Below are 19,171 nucleotides of genomic sequence, written 5' to 3'. Positions count from 1 at the left end.
TACTTTTGTTCATTGGGGAATTTTCATTTTTTCTTCTTTTGTTTGTTTCGTTTTGGCATGTAATCTCCTTTAATTAATATAAGAAAAGAAGATGTTGTGGAAAACCTCTTAATGCCCTATCCTGGTTGACTGCCACATCCCACAATTAAGGGTAAATCTTGTCTAAAAATTATGTTTTCCAACTAAATGACCACAATTACCTAATATGATGTCATGTAACTACAAAGAACTAATAGTTTAGTTTATTTGCTCTTCAAAAAGTCATTTCCATTTCATGCCAACTAAATAAAGCAGATTTTGGTTGATACGGGAAACAAAGAAGTTTTCTTTTGTACCAAAAATTCTGTTCTAATGTCAGATCTGCCATCAATGGGGGCAAATTTTCAATTTCAAATTTCAAATACTCTTTCAAATTTCAAATATTCTTGATATATATTATGCACTACTCATTCATAAATCAATACTCTATCATTATCTCTCTTTAAAAAAAAAAAAAAACTCTCATTCTCTCACATGTCTCTCATCTCTCATTTTCCTTTACCTCTTCTCTCTTTGACTGATTTTTTTAACTCCGTTTAATGCAGGAAAATTGTTACTTTTAAAAACAACATGGCAGGTACAAGAATTCGTTTTCATCCTTGAACAAAGCTATCAAAATTTTCATTAATTATTTATGTTTGTTGTCTTCATTTGTTGTTGAGCTTCATATCATATCATATATTTAACAAATTGTGCTTTTATGTTCAAATTCAGCAGCATGATATACGAGGCAAAAAAAGAAAGTGTAGAAGGCGGAAAGATGATGAAGATGAGCAGTTAAAGAAAAAACACATATCCAAACACAGTACCAACAATTTTACAATTATCTCTACAACATCAAAGATCTACAAAATTAACGGATCTACAAAAGCAAATCAGGAAAAATAAGTAAGAATCAACTTCATAAAAAAAATATATCATTCAAGTCTTCTTCATTGTCATACAAATTGTCCTTGATGTAATGTTTTTCCTTTGAATAGCAGGAAGGGGAGGTGTGAGAAGATGAGATATCAGTGGAGAGAGGAAGTCTGGCCTAATAATTTTGAAAGTTTGTAGTGGTTTTATAAAACAGCCATTGAAGGTTCTGTTCCAGATCAAAGCTACAAAGAAAAAACTATGAAATAGAGAAATATGAAGATGAATGCATATGTTCTTACTTACAGAGAGTATTAAGAGTAGGATTTAATATCCGTTTGTACTATTTTTTACCCAAAATAATTTGTGATTGAAAATAAAAATGTATGTTTTTAGTTGAACTAGATATTATTTATATTTCAAAAGAAGGGAATCAATTGGTCAACATACAAAAAAGGTGATTTGAGTTATATTTAAAGAAAGAATTCAAAAATAAAAAATCTGGGTTGAATATCAGTTTGGGTTTTATTTTTTTTATGAATAGCAATTTGGGCTTGGAAAAAAGATCCTAAGTTTTTTGTTATACTGAAAACTAATTTTTATTTTAAAGGAAGTTATAATGAATATTATTATAATTTAGAAAGAAATGAATCGATTAACCAACATACAACAAATTTTGAGTTAGATTAAAAGAAATATTTTTTTTCAAAAGAACATAATAAGTCACAGTCAAAAATTAATTGTTAAATCATTCTTTTGAAAGAAATTTGAGTTATATTAAGAGTGAATATTGACAGGGAAAAACATATTCTTTTGATTTGCAAACAAAAAAATTATTCAACTGTGAAAAAAACCTACTTAATTTCGGGGAAAAAGGGTCTTCATTTTGACTTCTTTTTTTTTTTCTGTCAATATCAGTTTTGCAGGAAAAAATTTGAATTTGCATTTTGACTTAATAGATTTTTTTTTCAATTATCAAAGATCCAATAGAAGGATTGTCAAAAAAAATATCAAAATAGTATCAGATCTAAAAAAAAAAAAGCTAAAAAAAGATTAATTGATCTACATAAGAAATTCTTACATATTTTGAAAATACAAGAGAATCAGATCCAATTTCATTTTTGACTGTTGTTGTTGTATCTGTTGCATGTAATGGAGTATTATAATCAGATCCAATTACAAGAGAAAATACAAGAGAAATTCTTACTAATTGATTTATGTGCTTGGAGTTAAATCGACAATTAGTCTTTGAGATTCTTAATTTTGCTTGAACCCTACTTGAGAAATTAAGGACTTTTCGGTTTGTTTCTCCTGATTCCTTATGAATCGTTTATTAGGAATTTGGTTTTATCTTTTCGATAACGTTTCAAACAATTTTTCTATAATTTCTATAATAAACCTATAACGGTGATTTTCCTTTGGTTTAGAAATTTAATAAAATTGGTAGTTCTAGGAGCTTACGTATCGCATTCATTATGTGTTATTTTTTTGTTTTCTTGGAACGCCAAGCCATCCAGGGAGATCATAACTGTGATAATACTTTGTTATCTTCCTTTTAAGGTCAAGTTGTTGCAATTTTTTTTGTATATCTTCGGTTTTGTTTGGTTGACGATATAGGGCCTGTTTGGTTTGGCTTCTGAGAAGCAATTCTAGCCCAAAATCAATTCTCTACAGTGCCAAAAGCAATTCTAGCCAAAAACAACGTGTTTGGTTCAGCTTTTCAGAATTGTTTTTATCCTCCAAAAGCAATTCTCCATGAAGCTACAAATCCTAGCTTCTAGCTTTTCTAGAATCAATTCTCCTTGAACAACGTGTATAGGTTTGTATATTTTATTATTACAACATGTTATTTTACTTTATTGCCCTTTATCAATTCTCATTCTTTATCAATTCTCCTTTAGCTATGTCTATTTTAGTAATTATACATTCAAAAGCAATTCTACATAATTGCATCCAAACATAAATCATTTTGTTTAATCAATTCTACATAATTGTATCCAAACATAAATCAATTCTCTTAGAATCAATTCTGTCAGAATCAATTCTATCAGAATCAATTCTCTCAGAATCAATTATATTCAAAGCTGAACCAAACGGGTACATAATAAATGTGAATTTGGGAACCTCTTGGATACCATGTCATGTGTAAATTTTTCGGTCATTACACATATTGTTTTTAATTTATTTTTATCAATTTTTTGGTTGTGTCAATATATGGGTTTGATTTAGTTCAAGTATAGCTTTACTTGATTTTAATTGGCCGAAGAAAGCTAGCATATCAAGAAAGTAAGTATGTTTGTACGCTTGTGGCTCCTTTAGCATCGGCCATCTTTGTTTTGAGAAAATTGATATACTGTGATTGTTTAGTTTGACCAGATTGAATTTTATGTTGATTTTGGTTATTTGATTTTAAATCAAATCTTTTGGTTAATATAATTTTTAAATGTTTAGCTTAATTTCTATTTGAAATTAGTTTTGATTCACAAAGATTTTGTACATAAAGTTTATTTTGAAAAGTAGGCACATATAGATTAAAATATATTTGTGATATATTTGTTGCCTTTTAATAATTAATCTCAAAATATTATGAATAAATTTTTAGTACAAAAAGTAAGAATTTGATTCTTTAAGGTTTTGGAAATAATAATTCTAATTTTGTTGGTTTGTTTATAAACATATAAAGTTTGAGCCTCTGCAGCTAAAGATACCTTCCCTTGCCAGACCAACAAACTAGAAGCAACCTGCTAATCCCCCACTACGCTCAAACCCACCTAAAAGAACGGAAAACACAACAAGTACCGACAGTACTCCCGTACATGTCGCATACAACAGGAAATTCAAAGAATACTAGTCCGGACAAGACCGACCACGGCTCTGATACCAACTTGTAACACCCTATTTCTAATAAGCGGTAAAACACGCGAATATACAAACATATTCTAGAAATAGATGCTACGTCTTCGAATAAACCACAATACATACATGCAAAAAGATCATGTCACATCACATAGCAGCGGAACATATACATATAATCCATAACAACTCCCAATAAAAATATATCCTCCATATCTCAAATACAACAATATCTCAACTCCAAAATACATAGTCAATAAAACAACATGCAAGAACTATCCTAGATCAGAGCCCTAATCTAGACACTTGCAAATAAAGAGGAACTTCACTCCTCGGCATCATCAAGCAAAACAGACTAAGCATCCTGCACTCCATCTACCCGTCCATACGGAAAGGTAGGTGGTAAACCACCGAGGGTTAGCATTACATCATCATAATCCATATAAGATTAATAAGAACTTTGAAAAATGAAAGATATAATCAAGGATAAAGAATGACAATTGATACATAGTTCCTCAATATTCACAACATATAAGCAATCCAAGATCATTCAATATCATTATATCAAGTTCATATCCACAAGTGTATCTTACACATATCACAACCTCACCTTGTCAATCAACAATTAACAATTCGATCCGCAAGTACAATTAGCAATAATCAACCATCAAACACATCTTAATGCAATTCAATCCACCAACAGTTTATGCAATGTCTCTAGACTCATCTAGATGCATGTGGTACCAAAACACCTCAAGGTCGTCACCTTCGATGCAACAAAAACATCGTAATCACCTCTATTGGATATAAAATCCACCACCATCAGTCATGTATGCATGAACATATGACTCAACTACAAATGCATATGTTCACACAAACAATAATCACCTCACCATCACCAATACTTGTATATATGCAATCATTAACAATTTACCACCACGTATCATATATACAATCACCAACAATATCAAAAAAAAATCCCACAACATGTAGTTGTCACATAAATACACCACCAATCCTCTTCATATAACATGTAATAACTTTCCATAAAGGATTCACAATCAAATGATTCTCAAAAGTCATCTTTAGTCAAGTTCGTCTCTCAAAATCACAACATTAAATTAATTGGACATTCGAGTCAAAACCAAGTAAACAAGCTCAATTGCCTATGCTTGTATTCCCACAATTCACATATGTGTGCTGTAGAGGTTACATAAGCATTTCATCGGCCAAATGCAGCGAAATCATAGGATTTATCAAGTTCATCTCTTAGTTAATTCATTCAATATCAAGCAACATAAGAACTCAATAGACCCCCTTAAACAAAGTTATTTCCTTCATAAAAACACCCCTAGATAGTTAGGATAAGGCCCCTACACTTTGGAACAAGTTTGGAAGCAATTGGATTGAAGAAAAATGCATTTTTAAAGTTTCTGGTCAGGCAAAATCGTAGTCCGATTTTTACCCATCGTAGTCCGATTTTTTTCGTGTCGAAACACTTCAAAACCTGGTCAAAATCGTAGGCCGATGCCAAAAATCGGAGTCCGATTTCTGCCTGACAGACAGCATCAGATTTTCCAATTTTCACGTTTTCGCGCGTAAAATCCAAACCGTTAACCCGTTTTCGATGCCGTTTTCGCCTACATTTTCCTAACACATAGCTCTATCATAATGTACAGAAAAATTCAAGTTTCAACCACCCCAAAATCATTTTCCAAAACCTCACATCACACTCATTTTCAAAACGGTTAACACTCGAATTTTCACACGAAATTCCCGTTTTCTCCCAAACGACTCGACTAACAAAATCACGACATGAAAACAGAAATTCTACCAAATTCAATTCATCCAACAACATCAAAAACTCAGCCAACAATTTCATATATCAAAATTTCATTTCGGTCCTTCACATGAACAACTTAGCACAACTTCACAATTTGAACAAGAACAACAAATCTCATCATAATTCACCAATTCATGATACCCAATGTATCCATTCACCAACAACATGTTCTAAATCAATAACAACAACTAATGAACACAAATTCATGCACAATTCAAAATCACAACATCAATTCTCATCAATCTTGCTCAAGAACACAAAACACCAACAACTATGCATTTGAACATGTTAATTCACATACTAACATGCAATTATCACATAAATCATGTTCTCAAACATAACAACAACAATTATGCATGAATTTTACAACAATTAGGTTCAATTCATCAATTTAACAAAAATGGGTAAAGAAAAAAAAAGATGAATTATGGTTGAAACCTAACCTTCTTACCTCTAGCACCAAGAATCTCTAACACAAGCTTCAATTTAGCTCCTAGATGATGAATCCCTCCTGCCTCTAACCCTTGTTCTTGTTCTTCCCTCTAGCCTCTATCTCTTCTCTTCTTAAATGAAAATTGAAATGAAAATGTTTGTAACCCTATCTCTTCACTAACATTAGTTTATATAGGCTCACTTAATGGGCTTATCTCACAAACCTTAATGGGCCTAACCCATTTCTAATTCAACCTCAAAAATGTTACTACTCACTTACCGGTAAAATATAACACTAACGGTCACTTAACGGTAAATAAAATAATTACTACACCCTCTAGTAACTTGGTAAAATAATAACTCTCACTAAATACTAAAAATAACTTTATGCAAAATTACAAAATTACCCCTACTCTCAAAATGACCAAAATGCCCCTAAGTCCAAAATGACTAAAATACCCTTCTAACACTGAATTCTACGAACCCCAACCAAAAATACACACAGAGGCAATTAATCACATACGAGCACATATAACAACACAAATAAATAATAAAATAAATTTAACGAAAATCGGGCTGTTACAACTCTCCCCCACTAAAAAGAATTTTCGCCCTCGAAAATTACCTGAAGGAAACAACTCCGGATACGAAACCTTCATCCTACTCTCCGATTCCCAAGTGGCACTCTCACCCGTCGGTCCAACCCAAATCACTTTAACCAAAACGATCTCTTTGCCACGCAGACGCTTGACTTCACGATCCTCAATCCTAACTGGCCAAGTCTCAACAGTCAAATTATCTCTAACTTCCAAATCATCCACTTGAATCACATGAGAAGCATCATACACATATTTCCGCAACTGAGACACATGAAACACATCATGAAGATTCGATAAAGATGGCGGTAACGCAATCCGATACGCTACAACCCCAACCTTCTCAACAATCTCAAACGGTCCAACAAAACGAGGAGTCAACTTCCGACACTTCAAAGCACGTCCAACACCAGTTACAGGATTTAATCTCAAAAACACATGATCACCAACCTGAAACTCAATATCCTTCCTCCTCTTATCATGATAACTCTTCTGTCTACTCTGAGACGCTTTCATCTTCTCTTGAATCATCTTAACCTTTTTCGTAGTTTCTTGCACCACTTCCGGTCCTAACAAGGCACCCTCACCTGACTCATACCAACACAACGGAGTTCTACACCTCCGACCATACAAAGCCTCAAACGGTGCCATCTCGATACTAGAATGAAAACTGTTGTTGTAAGTGAACTCAATCAACGGTAAACATTCAATCCAACTGACACCTTGCTCCAACACAAAAGCTCTCAACAGATCTTCCAAACTCTGAATAGTCCTCTCCGTCTGACCATCAGTCTGAGGATGATAAGCAGAACTCAATCTCAACTTAGTTCCCAAAGCATCTTGCAAACTTTCCCAAAACTTAGAAGTAAACCTCGGATCCCGATCCGACACAATACTAGAAGGAACACCATGCAATCTAACAATCTGCTCAATGTATATCTCAGCCAACTTAGCCACAGACATACCAGTCTTAATAGGAACAAAATGTGCCGACTTTGTCAACCGATCAACAATCACCCAAATGGAGTCAAAACCCTTAACAGTCTTCGGCAACGCTCCAACAAAGTCCATCGATATACTATCCCACTTCCACTCTGGCACAAACAACGGTTGCATCAAACCCGACGGTTTCTGATGTTCAATCTTAGACTTCTGACAAACCAAACAAGCATACACAAACTCTGCGATCTCTTTCTTCATTCCAGGCCACCAAAACAACCTCTTCAAATCTTGGTACATCTTAGTCGCTCCTGGATGAATACTCAAACTACTTCTGTGACCTTCTTCCAAAATCTGTCTCTTAAGCTCAAGAACACTTGGCACACAAACACGATCACGAAACATCAAAACACCGTTCTCATCCAATCTAAAGTCTCCACCTTTGCCTTGATTAACCAACACCACTCGATCTACAAGTTCCAAATCTTCCTTCTGACCATTCTTGATCTCCTCCAGAATATTACTTGTCAGCTTCAACATTCCCAACCTCACACCATCCGGTGTTAACTCACTAACCAAACTCAAGTCTCTAAACTGCTCAATCAACTCCAACTCTTTCACCATCAAAGCAGACATATGCAACGACTTTCTACTCAAAGCATCAGCAACAACATTGGCCTTTCCAGGATGATAGCTCAACTGGAAGTCAAAATCCTTAAGATACTCCAACCATCTCCTCTGCCTCATATTCAACTCCTTCTGGTCAAACAAGTACTTCATACTCTTGTGATCACTGAACACCTCAAACTTAGAACCATACAGATAATGCCTCCAAATCTTTAACACATACACAACGGCCGCTAATTCCAAGTCATGAGTCGGATAATTCTTCTCATGCACTTTCAACTGCCTCGAAGCATAAGCCACAACCTGACGATTCTGCATAAGCACGCCACCAAGACCCATCTTAGAAGCATCACAATACACAACAAACGATTCCTTCGGATTCGGCAAAATCAACACTGGAGCTGACGTCAACCTCTTCTTCAACTCTTGGAAACTCTTTTCACACTTAGCATCCCAAACATAAGCTTGTCCTTTCCGAGTCAACTGCGTCAATGGCAACGCTAACTTAGAGAATCCCTCAATGAACCTCCGATAATAACCTGCCAATCCAAGGAAGCTTCTAACCTCAAAAACAGACTTAGGTGATTCCCACCGCAACACTGCATCAACCTTCGACGGATCTACGGCAATACCACCATTAGAAATCACATGACCAAGGAAACTCACTTCCCGCAACCAGAACTCACACTTCGACAACTTAGCAAACAACCTCTTCTCCTTCAACACTCCCAACACAATCCTCAAATGCTCGGCATGCTCTTCCTCCGACTTGGAATACACCAAAATATCATCTATAAACACCACCACAAAACGATCCAGAAAAGGATGAAATATTCTATTCATATACTCCATGAAGACACCTGGCGCATTAGACACTCCAAATGGCATCACTGAATACTCATAGTGTCCATACATCGTTCTGAACGCAGTTTTGGATATATCTTCCGCCTTTACTCTAATCTGATGATATCCTGATCTCAAATCAATCTTGCTAAACACTTCCGCACCAACCAACTGATCCATCAAATCATCAATCCTCGGAAGCGGATACCGATTCTTGATTGTCACCTTGTTCAACTGCCGATAATCCACACACAACCTCATGCTTCCATCTTTCTTCTTAACCAACAACACAGGAGCTCCCCACGAAGAAACACTCGGCCTGATAAACTGTTTCTCGAGCAACTCTTCCAACTGTTTCTTCAACTCACCCAATTCTGATGCAGACATCCGATAAGGCGCAATCGAAATAGGACTCATTCCAGGCACCAAGTCAATTGCAAACTCAACTTCCCTCTCCGGCGGTAACTCGGTAATGTCGTCCGGAAAAACTTCTGGAAACTCTTGCACTACCGGCAAATCACCAACTCCTTTCTCACTACTCTCCTTCAAGGAAGTAAACATCATGAACACACAAGCTTCGCCATCCAAAGACTCTTGCAATTTTTTTTGTATATCTTCGGTTTTGTTTGGTTGACGATATAATAAATGTGAATTTGGGAACCTCTTGGATACCATGTCATGTGTAAATTTTTCGGTCATTACACATATTGTTTTTAATTTATTTTTATCAATTTTTTGGTTGTGTCAATATATGGGTTTGATTTAGTTCAAGTATAGCTTTACTTGATTTTAATTGGCCGAAGAAAGCTAGCATATCAAGAAAGTAAGTATGTTTGTACGCTTGTGGCTCCTTTAGCATCGACCATCTTTGTTTTGAGAAAATTGATATACTGTGATTGTTTAGTTTGACCAGATTGAATTTTATGTTGATTTTGGTTATTTGATTTTAAATCAAATCTTTTGGTTAATATAATTTTTAAATGTTTAGCTTAATTTCTATTTGAAATTAGTTTTGATTCACAAAGATTTTGTACATAAAGTTTATTTTGAAAAGTAGGCACATATAGATTAAAATATATTTGTGATATATTTGTTGCCTTTTAATAATTAATCTCAAAATATTATGAATAAATTTTTAGTACAAAAAGTAAGAATTTGATTCTTTAAGGTTTTGGAAATAATAATTCTAATTTTGTTGGTTTGTTTATAAACATATAAAGTTTGAGCCTCTGCAGCTAAAGATACCTTCCCTTGCCAGACCAACAAACTAGAAGCAACCTGCTAATCCCCCACTACGCTCAAACCCACCTAAAAGAACGGAAAACACAACAAGTTGAAGGTGAGAAAAACACAAGAAGGGGGGTTGAATTGTGTTTTTGAAAAATTCTTCTTTTCTCCTAAAAACTGAACACACTGATCAGAAGCTAAGCGAGACAGCTTCTGAAGTGATAATCAGAATCTAAATGCAGCGGAATAAAACAGAGAGAGAGAGAAGAAGAACGACACAAAGCAATTATACTGGTTCCTTCCACAATCCGGAAGTAGTCCAGTCCCCCTTGCACTTCCAAGGAGATTTCACTATGAGTAATATCTGATTACAAATGCTCAAGCACACAAGCAAGAGACTTCCTTTGCTCAAGAACACAATCAAGAGACTTCCTGCTCAAGCACAACTGCAAGAGACTTCCTAACTAAACAAAATTACACAGAAAATTGTTTAAGGTTGAACACTTGATATACAATCAGAGGTGCTCACAATACAAATCAGATACAGACTCAATGGACTTAAGAATTTCTAAGATATGACTTTGAGACACAGAAATTCTAAGTGAATGCAGAACAATTTCAGCAGAGGTTTGGTACTTGTGAAAATCTTTGTGAGTCTTTCGTTCAGAGTTCATGCATTACCAATTCTCTAGGTCTTCACTCCTTTATATAGTGGTGTGAAAGAGACGTTGTGAAATTGCCAGCACACCAAAGAGTCGTTGTTGAAGCTTGATCTTTCACCAATAATCTTTTGCCTGATTTGGCTGTTGTCCTATGAAGAACAAATTTGAAATCCATTCCTTATCCAAAGGAACATCTATGCAGGCGAAACCGTATTCTGGAGCTGTTTTCTTGTCCTGTAGCGCGGACACAAAACAGAGTAGTGGAGAACGTGGTTGTACAATTCGTACAAAGTACAATGTCAACGCTTTCGTCCAAATTGCAAACACACGCCTTCAAACACCTTTGAAATGACCGTTGCAAACTCCACTAATCCTTTGTTTGTGTTTTCGAATCCAATAGACAGCTTTTGCATTGATAATTCTTCAATTCTTGATTCTTTGCAAATCCAGTTGATATTCAGCTTCTGGTGAAATGGCTTCTGATGAGGCAGCTTCTGATGATGCAGCTTCTGATGATATGACTTCTGCAGCTTCTGATGACGCAGCTTCTGATGATGTGGCTTCTGGACCTCTTGTCTTCAGAAGCACTATTCTTCAGGAGCAGCTTACTTCAGGAGCGCTATTTCTTCAGGAGCAGCTTGACTTCAGGAGCGCTTTTTCTCTTCAGTAGCAAGTTGCCTTCAGGAGCGTCCAAGCTTCAAATTTTTGTTGTTTCCATAGCTCTTTATTTGCTCATTCAGAACCAATGATGATGTAACTTTATAATTATGGTCCTGTACACTTGAACAAATATTAGCTAGTCCAATTTACAATTTTTAATACCTTGTTATCATCAAAACCCTTTAAGGTTCATTGTTAAACACATTTTGTTCCAACAATCTCCCCCTTTTTGATGATGACAAACAAAAGTATTTAAAATTGATCAATTGTTGTTAATCTAATTAACAAGTTGACTTTGGGGTTCTGAGGTTTGTAAGCTCAGAATCTGAGGTTTGTAAGCTCAAACTCCCCCTGAGTCTGATAGTCTTTAAGGTGAGGTTTGTAAGCTCCCCCTAAGTTCTATCCAGGTTAATTAAATTCATTTTTCGCGCAATAATATTATCAGAGCTTAAAAACAAAATTGAATCATTGAAAGAATTAACTTATAGATAAGAAGAATGGTTCAATTAATTTTACTTGAATTTTGATACTCCTTCGTTCGTTCATAGCTTATACCAATAAGGTAAAAAAAAATGATAGAAGGTTTTCAAAAATTTCAAATGCCATTAATGGGGCTCAGAGCCTTTAAATACTTGTCACATATACTCCCCCTTTTGTCATTATCAAAAAAAATTGAAATATATAGGCATAAAAGACAAAGAGATATGAGAAAAACTCAAACATGAGAGAGTATACTAAGCAATGAACTAAATAAATCAGAGCAAAATATATGAACATGTATATTCAATTGTCAGAAGCAGCTAAACAGTCAGAATCAGTAAGCATTCAGAAGCAAGAGAAATAAGACAAGATGGTTTCAGAAGCAAGGACTAAGAAATTTTAAAACAGACAACAAACAAAGAAAAACACAAGGGTGTGCAACTAAGGGTTGGTTTGTTGTTGTTTCTTCATCTCTTCCATTTCTTCAATCTTCTTCTTCAACAGTTCTTCAAGTTGTTGTTGCCTCTGAAGAAGAGCTTGTTCCCTTTCTCTAGCTTCTTGCTGCTGCTGTGCCATCTGTTTCTTCAGAAGCTTACACAACCTTGCTTCTCTGGTCAAGTAATCCGTTTCAAAGAAGAAAGGCTGGTTTGCCAGGAGCAGTGTAGAACTTCTTACTCTGAGACTCTGATTCAGATGCTCCATTAACTTCCTGACAGTAGCTTCCTTGCTTCTGATGCACTTAGCCCTTATGCTTTCAATTAGCTCAGTTGCCCGGTTCTGAAGAGATGCCCAGGAGTCTTCATATGCACCTGTGAGATCAATTGTCCCTCTTTGATCCACCAGATTATGCAATTGACTCAGAATTGTCAGAAGCTCAGAATTAATATATCCAGATTCCAGGATGTCTGTGGGTGGTTGTTCAAGGATTTCAAGATCAGAATCATTGATTTCCAAATCTTGAACAGGGTTAGGAACTGGAATGGTAAAGTGTGTTTGTGTGTTTGAAGATGAAGGCTGGTCAGAATCAATGTGTGTGGTGGAGGTTGAGGCTTGAACATTGACTAGAGAGATGTCAACATCCATGGGAGTTGGTTCAGGGGAGTGTTCAGGTAAAGGTTGAAATTCAGTTTCAGTTGATGGTTGTTGTGGTGAAGATGATGTTTGAGTGTTGAGTTGGGGGTCAATAGTAGCTATTGGTGATTGAGGGGGTGTTGTGGGTTTATGTGGTTCAGGTGTTTGTTGATGGGGGTTTTCTGAAACAACGTTTTCAGAAGCAGCTGCTTCTGGAGTTGCTTCAGAGGCCTTTTCTGAGGTAGACTCAACATTTTCTGGAGGAATCATGTTGAGAGGTTGAATGTTAAGAGGTTGAGGGTGAAGGCGAAAAATAGTATCAATGACTCTTTCTCTCTGCTCAGCCAGTTCAGCCAACTTCTCATTAATTATGTGACCAACTGGTTCATAAGTAGTTGACTGAGAGGGCTTATCGTTGGTTTTGGTTGATGTTGATTGGCTTTTTACTGGTTTTCGAAACAGTTGAGCTAAGGGTATATCATCATCAGAATCATCAGAGTCTGATAATGATTTGGATGCGGAATCTGATGATATATTAATTACCTTCTCTGGTTCAGGATCAGAATCCTCTTGAGCAAACTCACTGGTCATCTGCAACATTTTCTTGGCTTCTGAGACTACAGACTCTTGTAGCTCAGCAGCAATTTCCAAGACTTTTTCAGCTGCTGCCTTCTTCTCTTGTAACTTCTTTAACTCCAAATCAGAAGCATCTTGAGCTGTAGAGGTGATATGAGGAAAATCCTTGGTCCTCCTCAAGGCTGGCTTCCTCTTCCTCTTTGGTATAGCAGGTTGATCAAGAGAAATGCCAACATCCATGATCAACCTGGAATCCATGTCTTCAATGGCTTCTTCAATAGAAGGTACTGATGAACTACCAATTTTGAGCTTGTCAGTAGCAACTTTTGCCTTTTTAGCAGGTTGTTCAACCTCTAGATATTGCTCTGCAGTTATCTTCCTTTTTGACTTTCTGCCTCTGGCTCGTGGCAGAGCACCACCATACATTTCCTCTGGAATATCTTCCAATCTGATTCTCTCATTGGTTGCCTCAAAATGTTCCTTGATATAGTACATCTGCACTTCAATGGGATCCTTCTTGCAGATGGGTGGAAAGTCCTTCATAAGATCAGACTTAACAAATGATTCACTTAAATCAGTTTGAAGTTTGGTGACTTCACTGATTAGCTTCATATTCAAGAGAGTATGAGCATTAATGAATTTTCCAGTTTTTGTGTCAAGTAGCTGATCTGTGAAGCCTTGAGATTGACTGAGACTGTCCAAGATACCTCCTTGATAGAATATCTCTGAGAGAAGTCTTCCATAAGGAACCAAGGGTTTATCCAGTAGCTGACTCTGTTTCAAACACTCTACCAAGTACTTGAACATGTATTTGGGCACATTCACCTTTTCCTTCTTGATGAAGTGCTGGAGAAGGACCTTCTGAGCTAGATTTGGTTTCACACAGTCACCACTTGGAAACAGGTTCTCATTCTGAATCTTCAGAAGCATCTTAGTTTCCATGCTCAATTCAGCATATTTCTTCTCCTTCTCAGAATTGTATATCACCAAGTTGGCTTGCTTTTTCCAAATGCGTTTTTCAGCAGCATCTGAAAGATCAATTCCAGAGTAGTATCCAGAGGCTGCAGCCTTGAGAACATACTCTATGTGCCATTGTGCAAGTCTTACTGGAATACCACAGATGCTGGACCTGATTTCATCTTCAACAAATGGCGCAAGACCCATTTCTTCTCTTGTTTTCCCTTCTAATTCAGGATACATTAGCACCATCTGACTTTCCTCAGCTAAGGATGCCGCTTTGTTGTAGAATTTTGCTCTTACCCAGAAGTGTCTAACCAGAGCTTCATATGTTGGTCCATTCAACATTCTGAAATAATCCATGAGTCCTTGCTCTTCATAGTAGCTTCTGATTGAACACCTATGAAAATTCAGAGAATCAAAGTCCACTGGATTCTCTATCTGAACCTGCAAATCCCATTCTTCCAATTTCATGCTTCTTCCTCTGTAGTCATATTCAGGGACCATTCGTGAAGTAGATACTGAATCTTCTCGTTGCGAGCTTGATGATGCCATTTGATGATTGACGAAGATTTGAAGAAGATGAAGATTTTAGGGTTCTAAGGTTGAGAGAATGCGCTTACTTCGCAAGAGGTTTGAGAGCAAATGTGTTTGTTGTGAGTGAGTAGTGTGTGAATTGACAAAGTGTTAAAAGTAAAACGATTGCAATTCAAAAGAGACAAACAAACATAACATTAATGACAAAATTGGGGGCGCGTGAAAAGTACTTTCAAAGCTATTAAATCATCATTGCCCTTTTTAGTTATACACCAACACATTCAGGCCACGTAAGAAGTTCACAGAGTAACTACCAAGTTAGTGGGCCAGAAGTTACTTTTTAAAAGGTAACTTCCAACGTTTCCACTAATTCAACTATTCAGAAGCAACAAATCCAGCTTCTGGACTTCAGATGCTGACGTCATCATCAGAAGCGAGTTTTCCTCAGAACCTCAATAAAGAGCTTCTGATGGACTACTGCTTCTGAACTAACTTCAGAACCTAAAATCCTATTCAGGAGCAAGCAAGCATTTAATCAGATACAAAGTGCATGTTCAAATTTTTCTTTATAAAATCAAATCTTTCAACAGTTAAAGGCTTAGTAAATATATCAGCCCATTGATTTTCAGTATCAATGAATTGTATATCTAAAATTCCTTTTTGAACATAATCTCTGATAAAATGGTGTTTGATTTCAATGTGCTTCGCTCTTGAATGCAAAATTGGATTTTTAGACAAACAAATAGCAGCAGTATTATCACAATAAATGGGAATACTGTTAGCAGTTATCTGATAATCTTCCAACTGATGTTTCATCCAAAGTAGTTGTGTACAACAACTTGCAGCTGAAATGTATTCTGCTTCTGCTGTAGACATAGCAATAGTTGTTTGTCTTTTGCTAGCCCAGGATATAAGATTATCACCCAGAAATTGACAATTGCCACTGGTTGACTTTCTTTCAATCCTATCACCAGCATAATCAGCATCACAGAATCCAATTAGCTTATAATCTAAGGATTTCCTATAAAGGAGTCCAAGATTAGTTGTTCCTTTCAAATACCTGAAGATTCTCTTGACAGCAGTCATATGAGATTCTCTAGGATCTGATTGGAATCTTGCACACAAGCATACACTGAATAAAATATCTGGCCTAGATGCAGTGAGGTATAACAAAGAACCAATCATACCTCTATACAGCTTCTGATCTACTTTAGCTCCTTCATCTTCTTTGCTCAAGTTGCACGTAGGGTGCATTGGAGTGTTCATCACTTTACAATCTACAAGTTTGAACTTCTTCAGAAGCTCCTTTGTGTACTTTGATTGATGAACATAGACTCCATCTTTGCATTGATTGATTTGAATGCCCAGGAAGAACTTCAGCTCTCCCATCATGCTCATTTCAAATTCATCCTGCATTAACTCAGAAAATTCCTTGCAAAGAGATGCATTAGTAGAACCAAATATTATATCATCAACATATATTTGCACAACAAGAATATCTTTCCCAAGGGTCCTTCTGAAGAGTGTAGTATCAACCTGTCCTCTTTTAAAATCATTTTTGATTAAGAAATTACTTAGTCTATCATACCAAGCTCTGGGAGCTTGTTTCAAGCCATATAGTGATTTCTTCAGTTTAAAAACATGGTCAGGATATTTAATATCCTCAAATCCAGGAGGTTGCTTGACATACACTTCTTCTTCTATGACACCATTTAGAAATGCACTCTTGACATCCATTTGATATAATATTATGCCATGATTAACTGCATAGGAAAGAAGTAACCTGATTGCTTCCAATCTTGCAACTGGAGCAAACGTTTCAGTGTAATCAATGCCTTCTTGTTGACTATACCCTTGTGCAACAAGTCTGGCTTTGTTTCTTGTTACTTCACCTTGCTCATTCAGCTTGTTTCTGAATACCCATTTTGTTCCAATAATGTTCTTGTGCTGAGGTTTGGGTACCAGATCCCACACATCATTTCTTTGAAATTGATTCAACTCTTCTTGCATAGCTAGGATCCATCCATCATCTGAAAGTGCTTCATCAACTGTTGTAGGTTCAATCATTGAGATTAGTCCAATCATTGACTTTTCTTGTCTGAAATGTGATCTTGTTCTTCTTGGACTATCTTTGTTTCCAATGATTAGCTCCTCAGGATGTGAAGACTTGTGTTTGAATGTGTTTCTGGGAGGATCTTCTTGATGTGAGTCATCTTGTGCTTCATCAGAAGCAGTTTCATCTTGCGCTTCTGATGTGGGTTCAGCTTCTGGACTATCTTCAGATTCAGCTATCTGATCAGGTTCTGGAGTAGCTTCAGGAACCTGTATCTCTGCAAAACTTTCACCTTGCTTTGAAGTTTTATCTTCAAGCTCCTTGTCATCAAATTTAACGTGCATAGATTCTTCAACACAGAGTGTCTCTGAATTATACACTATGTATGCCTTTGACCTTTCAGAGTAACCTAAAAAGATTCCTCTTTGGGTCTTTGCATCAAATTTCTTTAGGTAGAGCTTGTTGTTCAGAATGTAACATGTACATCCAAATTGATGAAAGTAAGAGATATTGGGTTTTCTTCCTTTAAAGAGTTCATATGCTGTTTTCTCCAAAATAGGTCTAATATAGATCCTGTTTTGAACATAGCATGCTGTATTCACTGCTTCTGCCCAAAAATGTTTTGGTAAATTGTTTTCATGAATCATGGTTCTGGCCATTTCTTGTAAAGTTCTATTCTTTCTCTCTACAACCCCATTTTGTTGTGGTGTTCTAGGAGAAGAGAATTCATGGAAAATTCCATGTTTTTCACAAAAAGCTTCAAATGGCTCATTTTCAAATTCTCCACCATGATCACTTCTGACTTTCAAAATTTTTGATTCTTTTTCAGATTGAATTTGAGTGCAGAAGCTACTGAATACATCACACGCAACATCTTTACTCTTTATGAATTTCACCCAAGTCCATCTGCTGTAATCATCAACAATGACTAATCCATATCTACTTCCATATAAGGATGCAGTACTTACTGGTCCAAATAAATCAATATGGAGTAATTCTAACGGTCTTGAGGTTGAAACAATGTCTTTGGATTTAAAAGATGATTTCACAATTTTCCCTCTCTGACATGCACCACAGAGTGCATCTGAATGATAGTCAATGTCTGGTAGCCCTTTCACAAGTTGTAACTTACTAAGCTTAGAGATTAACCTCCAGTTAGCATGTCCCAACCTTCTGTGCCACATCCATTTCTTATCATTCACTGATAGTAGGCAAACCACCTTCTGATCAGCCAGTTCAGAAAAATTGATTTTATAGACATTGTCAACTCTCTTTCCTTTGAACACAATGGATTTGTCTTCCTTGTTGATTACTGTACAGTTGGGTCTTTCAAAAAGCACATCATAACCATTATCACAAAATTGACTAATGCTCAAAAGGTTATGTTCAAGACCATCTACCAACCATACATTATTAATTGAGGTAGAGGAATTACCAATAGTTCCTGTACCTATGATCCTGCCTGACTGGTTGCCTCCAAATTTCACATTTCCTCCCTCTTTCATTGTTAGACTGAGGAACATGGACTTGTCTCTTGTCATGTGTCTTGAGCAACCGCTGTCTAGGTACCATGATCTTTGCTTTGGCACTGCTCTTAGACATACCTGCATCATTGACATTTTTAGTTTTAGGTACCCATTGTTCTATGGGTCCTGGAAGGTTAGTACTTAAGGCTTTACTCTTCACTTCTTGTACCTTGTGCTGTGAGTTGGGTTGCTTCTGATTAACCATCACCTTAGGTTTTGGTACTTCAGAAGCAGTAACTGTCTTCTTCTGAAACTTAGACTTCAGAACCCCAGATTTTGGTTTCACCAGACTCTGAGGAATAGGTTCTGATCTTTTCAGGATCCTAACCTTTGAAGTCTTGGAATCAGATTTGATCATAGCCTTTGACTTAGAGTTCTTTGGCTTTGAAATAATC

Source organism: Medicago sativa, chromosome 1 (assembly GCF_051527215.1).
Source record: "Medicago sativa cultivar Bolivia chromosome 1, Bolivia_mono, whole genome shotgun sequence".
Lineage (NCBI taxonomy): Eukaryota > Viridiplantae > Streptophyta > Magnoliopsida > Fabales > Fabaceae > Medicago > Medicago sativa.
The sequence above is the reverse complement of the archived record's forward strand: the minus strand, read 5'-3'. Positions refer to the sequence as shown.